The sequence below is a fragment of the Protopterus annectens genome, chromosome 6.part0 (assembly GCF_019279795.1).
Source record: "Protopterus annectens isolate FY-2018-M chromosome 6.part0, PAN1.0, whole genome shotgun sequence".
Classification (NCBI taxonomy): Eukaryota; Metazoa; Chordata; order Ceratodontiformes; family Protopteridae; genus Protopterus; species Protopterus annectens.
Genome location: NC_056737.1, coordinates 431,490,307 through 431,505,701, shown reverse-complemented (window position 1 = coordinate 431,505,701; position 15,395 = coordinate 431,490,307).

The window sequence follows — 15,395 nt, the reverse complement described above, 5'->3', positions numbered from 1 at the left end:
ATGGTTCTAGCAACTTTCCACGATTATACAAGCAATGTTTGTGTCCCTGGTTTTTGGGCTTTTGACCCCCCCCCCAATACATTTTGGCTTTTTCCAGTTTTCTTGTGCTGCAAAGTTGAGTATTGAGTAGATTTTACAAGGAGCTGAGAGCTGCAGGGGAACAGAAGTTTAGTGCTGCTTAAGTGAAGTTGGTTTGCCTTGTTAATAGCACAAGTTGTGTACTTGTCTTTGATGCAGAAGGCTGTGGGTTCTACTCCCACAAGGGGTGGATGCTGCTGTACTGAGAATGTTCTCCTTGGTGAAGATACTAACTATGAGTTCGTTATCAATTTGCCATCCATTTCCTCTTGCAATATTACTAGCTTATCATTTTTTTAATGTAATATAGGCAATTTATTCCTGAGGGGCAACAGGCGCTTTATTTTTCGATGAAACCATGAAATATAAAGGTGTTTGCTAGCAGCAACCTCTTCATTAGTTACAGATTTCTTTAATGTGGAATTATTTAGATGACTTTTACTTCAGAGACAGTGCATATTTACTGATAATGGACTGTAGAATTGTATATATTTACTGATAATGGACTGTAGAATTGTGCATATTTACTGATAATGGTGGACTGTAGAATTGTGCATATTTACTGATAATGGTGGACTGCGGAAGTCTGAGTAGACTTTTATGATAAATGTTCTGAACTGGGCAGTTTTGTCATTATGGGTGCATGCATTTTGTTTCATTGCTTACTGGAAAAATGTTCAAAACAAATTTAAAACGCCCTCTAACAACTGTAATATATTGTACAAGGAATATAATTTAGTACAATGAGGAAGGTGTATCAAAGAGCACATGTATGTTTCATATGCAAGGGGCCTATGATTTGAAAACAGCCCAAAATTAATCTTTATCTGCCACTGGCAAAATGTATTTCAGGGTTGCCACCTTTTAACAAGGGCAAAGTGGGACATGGGGGTGTGGTCAACAGGATAGGGGTGTGGCCAACATGACACTGGCCACACCCCCACCACGACATCACCAGAGTTGTTAAAGGAGATGCAGTATTAGTTATGGATGCAACATTGTGACATTACAGCATACTGAAAACTCAAACCATTTAAATGAAGTGAACTATTACTGCACACACACTAATCAGTTGTAACAATAAACTTTAAAGGAATTAAAAACACACTACTCATTAAACAGACACTTGTTTATTTAAGTAAAATTCGTAAACCAGCGATTGGTATTCAGAAAGAAAACTTAAAAAATCTACATACCACATACAAGCCAAGTATAAAATTAAGACTGTCAATTAAAGCTAAAGCAAAGAACACAAAACTACATACCCTAGTACAAATTAATGCTAAACAAAGAAAAACACAAAATTACGTACAATAAATCACTTTTTTAAAAGTGTATTTTGAATTGATTTTATGGCTTGAAGAAGGGCCCGATTTGAAATAATATTTGAGTAAAAGTCACAACATTTCATCCGGTAATTTACACTCATCATTAGTTCAGCTTTTAACAAGTCCACACTACATCGGTTTCGCACATCTGTCCATTTACCTTTCACCAGTGAAAAAACTCTTTCTGCAAATGCGTTTGAGGGTGGTATAGATAAAACCCTAGCAATTACCGGATAGAGTGTAGTCAGTTCAGGCCCTTCTTTGAAAAGCTTCAGCCACTTCTCTCCTGGGGTCAAGCTTGTGTTACATAACTGTTCGAGAGAGGGCCTAATTACCAAGTAGTCCCTAAAAAGATAATCTTCATCTACATCCTGCAGACTCAGGGCAGTGGGCACATTCAGCAAGTCACTGAAGGCAAAGGGCTCATTTAAAGATAATTTAGATAGTGTAAACAAGTAGTTGCTTTCAGTATAATAATCAAACCACTGCTCCAGGTATTTCACTGCTGTCTCCAAGAAAACGATAAAATCTCTTTTCAGTTTGTTAGCAGAAGTGCTGTCTAATGTGCTCATGAGTGCCCTAAGTTTCCCTCCAAAGAAAGCACCTTCAGCTCTTGCCTGCAGTTTTTGCTTCAGAGAGACCATTACACAAAAAGTTTCCATGGCAGTAAGTGCTGATTTTTCTAATGTACTTATATGTTCATTAAAATCAACAAGAACAGCACAGAGAAAGTGCAGATAGTACTGGGGCAGTGTAGGCAATTCATTCTCACCATGCTCATTACCTGAAAAGTACGACCATATCTGCCGGGGGGTCTCCTCTTCTCCCTGAGAGAGGAAATGGGACTGGAGCACTGGGAGATTTTTCCCTACTCTTTCAATGGCTGGGAGTAGTGACAGCCACCTTGTTGGCACATGTCTTAACAGACTCTCAAATTCCATGCCACAAAACTCAAAGAAGTCTTTCAAGTCTCTGGTCCTTGTGGCAGAACCAGAAAAGTGGCTGAAAAGTCTCATTACAAATGCTTCCACATCGTATGGTAGTTGTGCCGCAGCTTTTTTGGCTGCATTGTGAATGATATGGGCAAGACAGTTAGCTTTCTGGAGTGATGGGCACTTTTGTTTTAATCTGGTATACACACCAGATTTCTTCCCATAGTTCACACTGGCATTATCAGCCCCATAAGCTGAAATATGGTTCCAGGGCAAGGAATGCCTTTCCATAATGTTGGAAATTTGCTGTGAAATAGCCTGTGCCGATTCGTCAGGGTCTTCGTAGAAGTCTAAAAGGCCATTCACCACCCCTTCTTCTTTAGAAAAATACCTCACAACAAGGGAAATAATTTTATGTTCCCCTTGTTGGAAGCATCTGATGAAATTGCAAATGAAGTACCTGGTTTTGAAGGTCATGCAGGAGGCATTCCAATGAGTGTGGCCCCAAAACATTTTCAACTATGGCTTCAGCCTTGGTTCTGCCACAAGATAGTTTCTTTGCAGTGTCTGAGTCACTGTACAACTGGCTGGCCAACTTTACTGCACAGTCCAAGCTGTTATATGAAATATTGTGCTTAACAGCATGGAAAACCTCAGAGGCTTCTGCTGCAATGATTCTAAGTTCTGGTCCTTCAAGGTTTGCATTCCTTGCCCACTTTGTCATCAGGTGAGTGGATTTAGCTTGAAGAATGGCAGTCTTATGTTGTTCAGTTGCCTCATGTCATGCAACATCATTTCTTCCACCGTGGGTCACTAGAAATTCTCTCTTGCAGTACCTGCAGAATGCTTTGACATCAGTGCATCTCTCGATCCAGTCAAATTCTGTTTTCCAAACGTCCTGCCACTTGCACATTCTCTTGCTGCTGGTTGACTGTGATGAAGCTGCTGCTCTCTTCATGCTTGAATCTGTACTTACCTGATATGCAACATATTGACCAACACTGTTAGTAGGGTTCAGTAACATATTGCTGCACAGCACAAATGAACTGGCTTAATTGGCACACAAAAAACTGGCTCGAAAAACATTGGCATGCGAAAGAACTGGCTCGAAAAACATTGGCATGTGAAAGAACTGGCTCAAAAAACATTGGCATGCGAAAGAACTGGCTCGAAAAACATTGGCATGCGAAACTGGCTCGAAAAACATTGGCACACGAACTGTCTTGAAAAACATTGGCACGTGAAAGAACTGGCTCGAAAAACATTGGCATGTGAAAGAACTGGCTCGAAAAACATTGGCATGCGAAAGAACTGGCTCGAAAAACATTGGCATGCAAAACTGGCTCGAAAAACATTGGCACACGAACTGTCTTGAAAAACATTGGCACATGAAAGAACTGGCTTGAAAAACATTGGCATGCGAAAGAACTGGCTCGAAAAACATTGGCATGTGAAAGAACTGGCTCGAAAAACATTGGCATGTGGAAGAACTGGCTCGAAAAACATTGGCACACGAACTGTCTTGAAAAACATTGGCACATGAAAGAGCTGGCTTGAAAAACATTGGCATGTGAAAGAACTGGCTCGAAAAACATTGGCATGCGAAACTGGCTCGAAAAACATTGGCACACGAACTGTCTTGAAAAACATTGGCACATGAAAGAACTGGCTTGAAAAACATTGGCATGCGAAAGAACTGGCTCGAAAAACATTGGCATGTGAAAGAACTGGCTCGAAAAACATTGGCATGCGAAATAGAGGAATGGAGCAAAAAAGAGTTTACAAACAATTTGAAAAAGGTCAAATAGTAAATGAGGTAATGTAGGGGGCATTTTGGCCATTGAAGACTAACATTAACACAGCTTGTAGAAAATGAAATGCATTATTTTTACCACTGAACATGCCCACCACACCCCACAAGACAAAAAGTTAACCATATTCACTGAACCAAAAAACAGTAAAATGAATGAGAATGCACAGTGGATACCATAGACCTAATTTAGCTTTTGACCACAGCAGTTAAGAAATGTATGGCACTAATTTACACAGCGCAATGATCTATTAATAAACATGCCCAACAGCAGCACTGGTCATAATCTGATTATAATGAAAACAGTAAATAAGTATGTTGAAGACATCACTAAAACACAAAATAAAAACTTTGCTACTTAGACGCAAACTACCCTGTAGCATGGTTTAGCACAATCTGAAATACATTGCATTAACTTCAGAGCATCCATCCACAAAAAAAAAATAAATAAATGGGAAAAAAGTCCAAACATTTTAACTTTTAAAAATATTTCTTGCAAGAGAAGCAACAAACTACAATGTACAGCAGACTCCATGGGCCCCTTTTACCTCAAAACATAGCAATTAATCCAGCACAGCAATGCAATAAACAGGCCCAAGTAAAAGTAACACACCCATATTCACATTCAAGCAAAACAGTACATTTTAACCTTATTAAAAATGCATAATAAATTAAATGCACACATTTACAAGTATAAATGAAAACAATCTTGAAACAGCTTTGGCAAATTGGCAACATGTACCTACTAGAATAATAAATGAATTACATTAACTGTTAACATTCCCCCTCAAAAGGTAGACTTGTACCACAGACATGGACTTGCAGGAACAGGAAAAATTACCTAAACAGTATATCGTAACTTCCTGAAAACAGCATTATAGTGCATATTTCCATACAGAAAAAGTACAAACTATGCTCAAACAATTCCTATATGCATACAGACAATACCCAGAAAAAGCTACGACAATAGAAATGCATCACACTAAGTTTATATTTCACTGCCCCCCAACAGAAACAAACAACTTCTATACACAGTTCAGCCTTTTAAAAGTAATGCTTCCAAATCATACCCCCAAACATTATAACAATTACATATACATTCAGGTTTTATATCTTTAAAAACTACTACATCAAATTATCAAACTAACTACTACAGATTTAAATATTGCGTACTGCACCCACCATCTGCCTTTAAACATTAAAAAAATTAAACCACAATATATTCCCATTTTAAACTAGTACAAAAGTCTCAAAATAATCACTGCACAGATTTAAATACTACATACTACATCCCCATCTACCTCTAAACATTAAAAACTTAAATAAAGCACACTATTCCCATTTTAAATAACTAAAGCCACAAAATGCAATTATCTACTTACCACTCACAGTTATTGCTGGGCTGGCTGGCTCCCTTGCTGGCTTCTTTCCTGGCTGGCTCCCTTGCTGGCTGGGCTGGCTCCCTTGCTGGCTGGGCTGGCTCCCTTGCTGGCTGGGCTGGCTCCCTTGCTGGCTGGGCTGGGCTGGGCTGGCTGGGCTGGCTCCCTTGCTGGCTGGGCTGGCTGGCTGGGCTGGCTCCCTTGCTGGCTGGGCTGGCTGGCTGGCTGGGCTGGCTCCCTTGCTGGCTGGGCTGGGCTGGCTGGGCTGGCTCCCTTGCTGGCTGGGCTGGCTTCAATGCTGGCTTCAGAGCTGGCTTCAATGCTGGCTTCAGGGCTGGCTTCAATGCTGGCTTCAGGGCTGGCTTCAATGCTGGCGAAAAAAATCAGATCTTTAGTCGCAGCTGCTATAGAGCTTAGTGCTCTACAGCTGCGACCTTTATGGGGCTCTTCACAAGAAGTTCCCGCCCCCTACAATAGCTGCAGCCAATTACTGTGCTGCATTACCACCCGGACCTAGCAGAGAATCCCTCTAACTGCAGGTCCGGGTGGTGACGTAGCCGCATTGCCGTGGAAAAAACGGAAGTATTTTCGGCTTTTCATGCAATTTTAAATCTGCGCTGCAAGCGCAAAGGGGAAAAAACGGGACTTTTAAAGTCCCACGCTTGGTGAGCGCGGGAAGCGGGATGAGAGCACTCAAACCGTGAGTGTCCCGCTGACAACGGGTCGGGTGGCAACCGTAATGTATTTTCTTTGAATGTGGGTTTCAATGCTGTTTCAATGAATGTGAGTTTCAAGAGCAGAGAAGTTTTAATGCTAAGTTTTCATTGTGAGACTGCATTGCTTTGTTTAGTAGATGACTTAGTGTTTGTGCTGTAAAATACAAAATAAAACTTTCAAATGAAGTCCAACTCATCATACAAGTAAAGCAGTATGCACATTAGTGTTTATGGTAAATGGAGTGAAATAGCCAAGTAATGGTTCATAGGAATGGCTGCAGAGGCTCCATTCAACTGTGATTTTGTCAGGGGGGAAGGGCAGCAAACTCAGACAGGCCCAGCTGAACTATACCTCCCAACTGTCCAGATTTTCACAGAATGAATAGATTTTTGCTTCTTATTTTTGGTTTGTTCTTCATAAAATTTGTAGTTTTCTGGCAAATTATTTAGAAATTAAGTCACTAAATAACGATACACTGAGTTTCAGACTTCATAACCTTCAGAAAAATGCATGGTAAAGTAAGAACTGTTATTCTATCAACTGTCTCAATTTATACAAGAGCAATTTTTAGTACTGTTTATATGTTCCCCCAGTATATTTGGCCTTGTTCAGATTTACTGCATTAACAGGTTGAGAGGTACATGCAAATAAATTGCTTTATAGAATTAGGCATAGCCAACCTCTCAACTGTCTCCGATTTTGGCTTAAAATGTTGTTCTTCCCCCTAATAATCCCTCCGCAAAATATCAATTTTGGAAGAAAACATGGAGGATTTACAATTAAGAAATAACTGTAATAATCAAAGTTATAGATTACTTGAAATGCATGTAGATTCTTTTATTTTGTCAACTGCTCAAGTTAGCAGTACTAATATTAAAGTGTCCCTTCTTTGACAGGTTCCCAGCTGCATTCTGTGGCTATTTTATATTTTTGTATCACATTTGGTCCATTTTTCATAAAATTGTGTTTTTTGGCAAATTAGTGACAAATCACTAAAGACTGAAGTTAGAAAATAATGGCAGACATTTGAGTTTCAGATTTTATACCCTTCAGAAAAGTCATACTAATGCAAGACCTATTCTATTATCTTTCTAAGTTTATTAGAGCAATATTTAAAAATTGTCCTTATCTGTGGGCATTTGTCCCACTTCTGTGTATGGCTTTGTCCAGATTTCTTGCTCTGAGGTTGAGGAGGTATGACACATGTCAGGGCTATCACAGTCAGCCAGAGACATTTCAAAGTGTGACATACTTGTTGCACCCCACTCCACCATGTACTGACTCTGGATGTGTCCAAGCAAGGCAAGCAGTAGTTATGCAGTGTAAATGTGCAGTGTGTCTCCCCCCCCCCCCATCCAAGGTAGACACAAGTACTATAGTGGCTTTTCATCTGTCCTTGATTTTGCAGAAAGGTCTGGTTTCTGTCATATTTTTGTACTGTTGATTTATGCTTATTACTCAAAGTGCCTGTTGCTCTGTGTTTAAGTAGCAATGCTTTAATGACCATAATGTAAGCTTGTCTGAGATCATAAGATGCAAGTAAGCTTTAATAAGCATACTGTTAAAGAATTGCCAACATTGAACGCCTTTCTGTTGTTGCCATGCAGAGAATACTTGACTAGATAATGTATAAGCCTTGGGTATTAAAGGACAGGATTCCATTATTTTAAAAAGCTCATTACACTTGTTGGAGACTTCCAGTCATCTCTACAGACTTTACCTGTAAACTAAACAGAATGCCGATCGTGTGGTCCATAACCTGTACAGTAATCCTTTAAGCAATCTATCTTGAGCTTGTTTCTTGTTTGCTTTTCATTTTTTACTTACATGTTTTCCCCGTGAAACAAGTAGATAGTTGTCAGGCAGCAGGTCTTTTTTGGATAAGAAACATTTTTACAAGTGGGGGCATCACAGAGATTTCTACTTTCAGCATGTTACTTGGCACTTTAATAAAGCTGAATATAAATTATAATTAGAACTGCAGTGCAAGGAGAAGTGGTTTGAGTTGAGTGCTTCTGGTTTTGCTTGTACTTGACTTTGACTGGCATTCCAGTAATGTATTTAAAAAGTAATTTATTTTTTCATGCCTCACAACCTTTTGTTTCCATCTAGATATTAAGTAAGCTGTCATGCAGCCAATGCATTGAAATATTTTTATTCTTCTACACTTATTTTTGTCTTGATTGGACTCTCATAATGATGGTTTGCCACCCAGGGCAGTGTATTTAATTAAAGTTAGTTTTTGTGGTTTTGAGCATAGCTCCTCCCCTTTCGGGTTGGCCACACCCTTTCCCTTGACCCCACCCATTCAGCTGGCTCCTGCAGCCCCCCTTTGATTTGAAGTCACCAGCCGCCACTGCAATAAATGGATACAATATCAACAGCAGTTTGCGAGCAATTCGTAGCAGCCTGTACCGATAAACATGCCTTAATTCATCAAGGTTTCAGTTTGCGAGTAAATGCAGTAAACAGTTAGTACATTGAGCTCAGATAAAGAAACAAGAATTAAATACATAAGTATGTGAACATACCTCAACCAACTGGGACCTGATGCACTGGTTAATTTGAAAATGGCTGGCCAGGTAAGTGATTATGTAACCTCTGATTACTTGAGAGAGGGGGGAGGTGAAGGGCTGAACCAGGCTAAACCAGTAAAGCAGATGCCTAGAGGCAGCATGTGCAGGTATGAGTTACAAGCATGCTTTTTTGTTTCTTTTTATATGCCCAATACTCTGTTCCTAAGCCCTACTGTTAAATAAGTTACAAGCATGCTTTTTTGTTTCTTTTATATGCCCAATAGTCTGTTCTTAGTCCCTACTGTTAAAAACTGCACAGTTCCCTGTGTGCGTCTCAATTTATAATGCAGAGAGCCCGTTTTCCAACTCCCTTTTGTAGCACGCTTGTTTCACTTAGTTTATTGAGAAATGCACTGTTAGGAGGTGCAGAGCACACTACGCTCGTCTGATTGAATAGTAGAAGGCACGCTGTTTTTACCTTAATTGGGGAAGAAAGAAGGCTACAGGAAAGTCTAACCCTTCCAACCTAATGCTTATCAGCTTAAACAGATTACAAGCGAGAGTTATGGGGACATTCACCAGTGCTTTTTTGGACCCAGTTTGTTAGGTTTACAGGTGGCAAGGTATTTTAGAGGATATTGACCTTATTAAAACAAGTTCCGTGGTGGGGAAAGTCTTCCGTATTTGTTGTTATTCCCGGAATGACCCTATATGCTTTTACAAGCCTTTCAGGGGGAGGTGAGGTAGGAACACCTTATTAAAACAAGTTCCGTGGTGGAGGAAAGTTTTCCATATTTGTTGTTATTCCCAGAATGACCCTATATGCTTTTACAAGCCTTTCAGGGGGAGGTGAGGTAGGAACGAGCACCTAATTAAAACAAGTTCCATGGTGTGGAAAGTCTTCCGTATTTGTTGTTATTCCCGGAATGACCCTATATGCTTTTACAAGCCTTTTAGGTGGAGGTGAGGTAGGAACACCTTATTAAAACAAGTTTTCTGAAGATTTCTGTATGGAGGTAGGAGTTCCATCTAACTTGTATAACCACATGTCTAGAAAACAGACCTTCTTTAAACTCTTGTGAATTGTAAACCACATTAAGTTGTTGCATTTACAGACAACCTCCACAAAATGTTCCAGTTTAGGGAGACTTTCATTCTTTCTTGATTAGAAAAAATGTCATTACAAAAAAAAAAAACAAAAAAACAAAACAAAAAAACAATCAAGCTGTCAGGTTTCCAGAAATAAGTTTAAATCTCCCTTTTAGCAGTCCTTTCATCTTATTCCAGGAAATGAAAAGTGAAGATTGGCCTAAGAAAGCAGAGGGCTACCTACAATGGGCACTACCTCTATGTCCATTTCTAGCTGTGTAATTCACTGTAAGACCACCGTGATAGTCTTCTGATGTTCTTTTTATCATGTAGAATGTCTCACAGGGCCTGCAAGATGCCACATAACAAATCACTGTGAAGTTACCGGGACTGAGGTAGTGTGACATAAATTTACTAGTGCTGGTGAGACAGGCACAAGTTATTAATGTATTAGCAAATGTTGCATTTCCCACAGGTGTAGTCCTTTGCTTTCATCTGCTCTCCAGCTGTAGTCATGCTTTTCTAGTAGCTATTTGACTCCGGGAGCTTTGAGTACAGAGTATATTCAAAAGGCCAATGCCAGTGTTATGTTTGCCTGAATAAGGACTCAGTTTTCTCAATACCCTGAGAGTCAGCAGGGGAGCTATATAGGCACATTTCTTTTTAACTTAAGCAGTGAGTCAAGAGGAGTGATGTCCAGTCTCTAGGCGATAAAGAAACAACTGGAGCCTGTTTGTGTAACCTCATTTTCTCTAATAAGATCCAAAACGTCAGACATAAAAGATTGATTGTAGACTCTATTGCTAAAGTGTCTTTTATGGGTGCATATAGTGTTGTGGAAATTCTTCCAGTATGAAGTGATCTTAGCGATTCTCATCCCTTGTGATTTAATTTCATTTCTGCAAATTTGGGGGGGGGGTACATGTTTGAGGTGTGCAAGTAATTAAAGTCCTATGTTGATTTTCTGTAGATGTCTGTGTGGAGGTAGGAGTTCCATCTAACTTGTATAGCCACATGTCTAGAAAAGAGACCTTCTCTAAACTCTTGTAAACTGTACACCACATTAAGTTGTTGCATTTACAGACAACCTCCACAAAATGTTCCAGTTCAGGGAGACTTTCATTCTTTCTTGATTAGAAAAAATGTCATCACAAAAAAAAAAAAAAATCTCCCTCTTCTTCTTTCGGCTGTTCCCGTTAGGGGTCACCACAGCGGATCATCTGTTTCCATTTCTTCCTGTCCTCTGCATCTTGCTCTGTCACACCAACCACCTGCATGTCCTGGCTGTGTTTTACATGAACTACAGAGTGAACTGGCACCTCACCTGTGTGCCCTGTTCAATCACAGCCTCGCCTCAGGCTTTGTCCCTACCAAATGGTGCACTGCTACAGTCATCCCTCTCCACAAAGGTGGAGTGACTATCGCCCCATTAGCCTGACAAGTCTGATATGCAAAGGTATGGAACGCATCATCATGGACCTAATAAAAAAAGCCTACCTTGATCTGTCCAAGGCCTTTGAAACCATTCCCCACTCAGGAATCATAGAAAAATTCACTAAGCTAGGCATCAACCCCATATATCACTAGGTGAGTTGCAAACTGGCTCACAGATAGAACTCACAGTGTGAGCGTAGCGGACTCCAAGTCAGACAGCCAGCCAGTCACAAGTGGAGTCCCACAGGATTTGGTCCTGGGTCCTCTCCTGTTTGGTATCTACTTCTCTGAAGTCCAGGCCAGCACAAAGGAATGCTGGCTGACAAAGTTTGCAGACAATTGCAAGTTGGGAGCTATTATTAACTCCCCAAGTGATGTTGACATCCTACAGAAAGACCTCAATGAGACCAATGACTGGTGTCAGAACCATGGCCTTAAGCTCAATGCCAAAAAATGTGTTGTCATCCCCTTTGGGAAAAACTCAGTTCCCATGAATTACCACATCAATGGTAGTCCACTGAACACAGAAGGCGTTATGAGATCTGGGAACACAGGTTGACAGCAACCTCTCTTTTGACCACCACATTGCCACTGTGGTCAGAAAGTCCTTCTATGTGGCACATCTCATTACTAAGGGTTTTGCATCCAGGAAGAAAGAGGTCATTGTCTCCCTCTACTCTTCCCTCATTAGGTCAGTCATCGAGTACAATGCCCCATTTGGCATGTACCTCACTATGCACCTGCAACAACTGGAGAGGCTGCAAAAGTACCTCACAAAGAGGATCCTAGGCCTTAAACACTTGTCCTATATGAACAGACTCAAAAAACTCCAACTATTCTCTGTCTCATATTGCCTACTTAGAGGTGATCTCTGCTTGACTTATAAAGCCATGTCTGACCCAGCTCTGTTAGGAATGCCACATCTAAGGAAATCCCAGTCCCTCCACAACACACACTTCAGAGACCTCAATCTCATTACCACAATCAACAGAATGTGCTGGAGGGATAGGTTCATGACCCAGAGACTGCCCATGCTATGGAATAGACTTCCCATACATGTCAAACAGAGCACCTCACTGGCCCTCTTCAAGAGAAATCTTGATGAGTGGATGGGAAGTAGAAAATTCACCCCGAGGATCACTCCAGTGGCACTACTCGACAGAGGCACTGGGAACTAAGGTCGGGTGGCACGATGCCAGGGAATCCTATGGCCTAGACTTGTAAAGGCTCCAGGGTCATTAGCCTAGTACACACCTATGAACCTATGAAATTAGGTGCAATCATTGAATTCCCAAACAATGTTAATATACTTGAAGAGGGACTTAAACAAACCAAAGCCATGGACTCAAACTCAGTGCAAAAAATGCATTATCATCTCCTTTGGTAAAAACAATATCCCTACAGACTGTCATATAAATAATAATACCCTAAGTAATAACTAGAGACTTGGGAATGCAAGTTGACTGTAGCCTAAACGTTGACCACCATGTGGTAAGGAAGGCATTCTATGTTGCACACCTCATTAGCAAAGGCATTGCCTTAAGAGCAAAAGAGGTCATAACACCCCTGTACTCGACCATCGTCAGGCCAGTAATTGAGTGCAATGCTCTCTTTGGTATGTACCTCACCAGGCACCTGCAGTAACTTACGAGACCACAGAGATTTCTAACCAAGAAAATTCAGGGTCTCTGGCACGTCATACATTACAAACAAATAAAACCACTTCAGAGCAATGAGAAATAACCAAAAATTAGCATACTGAACTCTTTAATCTCCGCTTTCATCTAAATGACTTCATCAGAATAAATTCCATTACAACTTGGTACCATTTTATACAAAAAGATAACCAATAACAACATAGAATCAATTGACACTTTAATGAAACAATTACCTTAAACTATCTAAATAAAGACTAGCTACTAATTTAAAAACTTGTTTGAACAAACCACTAAAACAGTGTGTTGCATTTAACATCACAGTGAACAGTTATATTGACAGACTGAAGTCACTGTCACTGTACTCAGCAGTGTACAGGCTACTTAGAGGAGACTTGTGCCTGGCCTACAGAGCAATCTGGGATTCAAACCTAATGCAAATGTATGAGGGTCAACCACTCCAGGGACCTTAACCTGGCCTGTGAAATAAATAGGACCTAAGGTTACCACTCCTCTGGAATAGGTTACCAGTTCACATCAAACAAAACCCCTTCTATGACCCTGTTTAAGTGTAGCCTGGATAACTGGATGGGAAACCATACATTTCTGTCAAGGATTTCACCTGTGACCCTCCTAGATATGGGCTGTTATTGCTAAGTAAAATCTTGAGTTTAGGCAAGATTCTTTATATTGGGTTTCTCTAGTATTATATTGGGCACACACGGCTAGGCTTATAAAGATCTTTGGGTCAATAGTCCAATAACCACCTATGAACCAATGAAGAAGTATTGTTTTTTCTACTCCAGGACTTGTGCTTCAGTGCTTTTAAAGTTGTTGATATTCCAGTTTTGCTCCAACAGTTTAAATTCATCTTATCATTTATATTATTAAAGTTGCATTCCAGTGGTTTTCTGTTCCTCTCTTCTTTATGTCTGCCCCATCCCTCACTGAGACATTAAGCTAAAGTGTCTGAAAGAGCTCCAATACTGGCCTTATTTGATTGGATTCTCTGTAGCCAGCTTAGTGGATATGGGTATCTTGAGAGAATGTAGCTATTGTCTCATGTTTACAGACAACCACTTATTTCTTAAAGAAACAGACACAGTATGCAAGAAGTGTAATTACTCAATGACATTGAAGGCTAAACTCTCTCCTACAAGCACACAACAGGTTGTCAAAATGACGCACATAACACCCACCTCACATAGCATACAACACATACATAAACTAATGTAAGTTGGGGTACTTAAAAGCAATCTTTCTAAACAACAAAGATTGGCTAGACCACCTATTGGCAAAGTTATGCCTCACCAAGCCCAAAGCCACTCACAAAACACAACACCTAGCACCACACATACAGTCACACTCAATGGAGCCCCAAACACTAAGATCCTAAGGCAAGCAAACACACTTCTCAGAACTCTCCTCAAAGGAGACTCCACTATAAGACAGAATGATCTCCCTCTAACCAGACTGAACAAGGAGAAAAAAATAGTTAGTTGCTTATCTGCAGCCAGGATCTACTAAATCATACACACACAAGTCATTACATCACAGGTACCAGTATGGTCCATCATAGTCCATATAGGTGTAAATGACTTGCAATGTACTGCCTTGGACAGTATGAAGAGAGACATTATGGCGCTCTCAGATTATGTGTCTCAGGCTGGTATGAGCCTAGCTTTGAGCAACATATTACCATCACCGAGGATGATGCCGCAATACAAGCAAAAAATGGCTGTCTTTCTGGTGTCATTCTAAGGGGATCCAATATTTGTCAACTCAGGAGGACACGGTTTATACACCACATTGCTTTACGAAGGATGGTCTGCATCTGTTGTATCTAGGCTTTCGAGTACTGGCTAAAACCTTATCCACCCCACACTATCTTTTTTAGGCAATGCCAAACTGACAAACCTACCGACACAGCAAATCAACTTGCAGATTCCAAGATGGCCGCCAGCTAGGAAGCACACTTCTCAGTCAGCTCCTGACAAAAAGTTATAATCTAACCCAATCCGGGCTCCAGCTCCTCTACCAACTCATCAAAAATCAAGAAATACTGTACTATACTGGATACTAAAGCATCTTTTCAGAAGATTATGTAAAATATACAGAATTTATATATTTATCTGTAAAACCACATGTGCTGAAAGGGGAATTTCTGCAAACAGTTCAGGCCTCATCAATAAACTACAGAAAGCTACATAGAAAATAAAAAACTATGATAAATACAGAAGCATGGACTCAATGGAAGCTCAAACATCAAAAACAAGACTTTCACAATTAATTTCACCAGAGAAAGAAGTATGTACAAAGAGACAAAAAACTGCAAAACAGCAAACAGACCTACAGAAGCAGACTACCAAAATGAAGACAGAACAACCCCTTTTTATGGAAGAACTCAAAGCAGCTCTAACACTCTTGCAAGAAGAAATACACTCCTTTTCTACAAAA